The following is a 3,367-nucleotide window of genomic DNA, read 5'->3' as shown; positions in this document are numbered from 1 at the left end:
CCCCCCTCGGCTGCTGCTGCCTGGGGGGGGTAAATGAAAACAGCCTTTGTTCCCGCTTGACGTGTGAAGTAGTGATCCGTACCCAGCCCTGCGGGGTCTGGTATCGAGGGGCGTCCCCGGGCGGGAGCGTCCTGATGTGATGGAGAAATTCAGTCTGGATCGACTCCCCCAGGTGGCTTCGAATGATGTAAGGATGGAGGGATTGTCCCCAGCCCAGCCCCTCTGGGCATTGCCTGCAGGTGTAGATGGACGCCACAGAACCAGAGCTGGATCCTGAGCCAGGTGACCGGGCGTGTCTATAGACCCGCCAGCCGGGCAGCCCAGAGAGGTGTAAATACTTGGCATATGTGTGGTTTTCTTCTCACCTTCATTCTAGAAACTTTCCAACCATCATGTCCATACTTAGGTACTGTAAAGGCATTCTTTCTTTTACCTGTACCTTAGTCTGCCTGGCTTTAAGGGTGTTTTGGGATACGGGAAGACACTAAGTCATGTTATGGCTGCAGAGTAACAATCCTGAAAACGTGGATTCCCAAACACTCTGACAGGGCTCACACCCTGTTTTTCAGTGTATCCAACAACCTACAAGGTTCAATTTAAATTAGACAGGGGGACCAATGTGGATACTAGAAGATAATTGTATAATGAAGAGTATATGCTGGTGGCTGGTGTTAGCCAAGAAAATCCTCTGGCATGCAGAAGAAAGTGCCTAGAATCCAGGAAGAGTAATTTAGGATTTATGCAAATACCCTGACTGGCTCGGTTTACCCTCTGTTGGAGAGAAAATAGAGATGCCCAAAGAACAGAAGCATTTCTAAAACAAGAAGCAACAGCAGATAGCTGGTAGTAGGAAAGTTTTCTGGGTAGTCTTCAGGACAGGGCTTTTGGTAGGGAGGCTGAGTCTGTATAAAGTAGCAAAGAGTCGACTCAGCCTAATTATATGCATTGAATGAATATACCTTTATGTATTCAATTCCTATAAATGATCAGAAATGGAGAATGCAGTCTCTGTGAAAGACTTAACAGTGTTTGTGTTGTGACAAAGACCTAACAGTGTTTGTGTTGTGTCAACTCTTTTTGTTTTGCATTTCACAATGAGGAAGTCATGCTGTCAGGAAACCTACTGTTGTGTAAGAGCAGAAAGAGCCTGGTTTCTTTCATTCTCAAGTCAGAAAAAATCATATGATTTTGGAAGTTGAAGTTTCAGCAAATAAAAAGTGTTTTCCACCTTGACTGTTTTGGAAGGTCCTGTTTTCACTTGCTCAGAAATATGCTGATATAGTGTTAACCCAGTGAGTAGAGTTCATTTGAATTAGCTTTCAATTTAACAAGACAGAATAAAGAACTATTACAAAATCAAAAATAGTTTCATGAAACAGAGAATAAAAACCAAAGGAAAATTAACAATATATAATTAAGACACCTGATCTCTCAGACTATGCAGCAATTATATATATATTACATATATAACATTGCTAGAGAATTTTTATTTTTTTTTTCAGAATAAGTAAGATTAATAAGAATGGTAAGAGTATTTTACAAAGAGATTCTAAAATAACTCAGTTTTGTGAATGAATCAAGCTGGTGGGCTTTTGTATTGTACAGCTTCTTCCTTTTGTCTCGGGTCTGTTGATCCTTGAGCATGTTTCATGTCATCTTGACGTAGCTGAGGTCACTGGTGAAATCACTAATGACTAAGGTAGGGCTTGGACTTTATGCTTGAATGGTCAGCCAGTTTATTTGCACTTCTCCCCACAGGAATGAGTAGTGGTAAAAGCTCCTGAAAGTATAAAGTTTTTCTCAAATTACGCAACTACGATGCTAGGGAGTGATTATCAAAGGTGCTTAATGAAAACTGATGTTGAAATGACCCGTTACAATGAAATATGCCCTGAAGTCTGGATTAGTGCTCTCTTCTGTGGCGCAACTTCAGTGGAACCTGCTGACTGTGAATCCACCCACATTCCCACCAAGAGGGCAGGTACTTAGGTGGCTGAGGGGTAGAACGGTTAGAACGATCTAAAAAATCATGCACGTTGTTCCTCTTACTCTCACTTCATCTCCTCCCTGAATCTTACTTGTAAGTGGAGAGACAGGAGATTTTGTGCAAAATGGCTAGTAGCAGTTTCTTTTTCAGCAAGCAACAGGAACTGGTACTAATAAAAGCACACAGAGCACTATGTTTCTGACCGAGGCCATTTTCAGCCACATCCTCTCCAGAGATGGAGGCCTTGTCTAGTCTCAAGCTACAGGAAACGGCCCTGCTACTTCCCCAAGATCCTCTCACGGTGATGCAAACGAACAACTTATTCAGAGAGTTATTGGGACCTCAGCCGGACACTTGCACTGTTAGCACTTTTTTATTTGCATCTAAATTTCTGAATATCCTACTTATCTTGGAGGCTGGGGGATAAGTCTGGAAGTGGGCACCTGCTTGCTTTCTTTGCTGTTCAACCCATCAAACTCTCTTTCACTTCTGATATTTATTTCCTTCTTTGCTAAAAAGATTCCTTGAATTCCTACATGAATGCCTCTCTCATGCCTCAAATGTTCTCTGTTTACAATAAAAGAGGGAAGAACTGCTTATTCCACATTCAAATGCAGTGAGTTATTAATTTTTTGATTACAGTATTAAATGTCTTCCAGTTTTTAAATCCAAATTGTATCTCCAAATTATATCTCTTGTCAATTCTGTGAATCAAAATACAGGAAATACAATTGATATTCAGTGTTATTTTCTCAGACTAGTCTTTGAGCAACATTCAGGATTCTCAGCATTTTCAAGTGACTTATTTCTTTTTCACACTCAGAACTTGAACTGATATTTAAGAGTTCACAGTTGCTTCCAGATATTTTTTAACTTTATCAACACTTGGCTGTACATAGAGAAAAAATATTAATTTATATCAGAATAGCATAGCGTGAGATATTTTAGGTCACTACAACCCTATTCCTGGAAGTTTTTATATCCCATACTGTCATTTGTAATTATGCAATTTGACAAATTTGGCATTTAGACGTAACTAATGATCTGCCTGCATGCACAGATCATCTGCATCACGCATGCAAATGCTTTGGGGTACTGACGTTATAGAGGGAAACGCTGGGGAAAAATGTCAAACCAGGCCTCACTTTTAAACCTTTATGTTTTAGATACAGTCCCTTGGGCTCTTGTCCTGGGATGTACTCAGATCCCTGCCCTGGGATGTGCTCAGATCCCTGCCCTGGGATGTGCTCAGATCCCTGCCCTGGGATGTGCTCAGATCCCTGCCCTGGGATGTGCTCAGATCCCTGCCCTGGGATGTGCTCAGATCCCTGCCCTGGGATTGTACTCAGATCCCTGCCCTGGGATGTGCTCAGATCCCTG

Source organism: Chaetura pelagica, unplaced genomic scaffold, assembly GCF_000747805.2.
Source record: "Chaetura pelagica isolate M959 unplaced genomic scaffold, ChaPel_1.0 scaffold265, whole genome shotgun sequence".
NCBI lineage: Eukaryota > Metazoa > Chordata > Aves > Apodiformes > Apodidae > Chaetura > Chaetura pelagica.
This window is presented reverse-complemented; position numbering follows the sequence as displayed.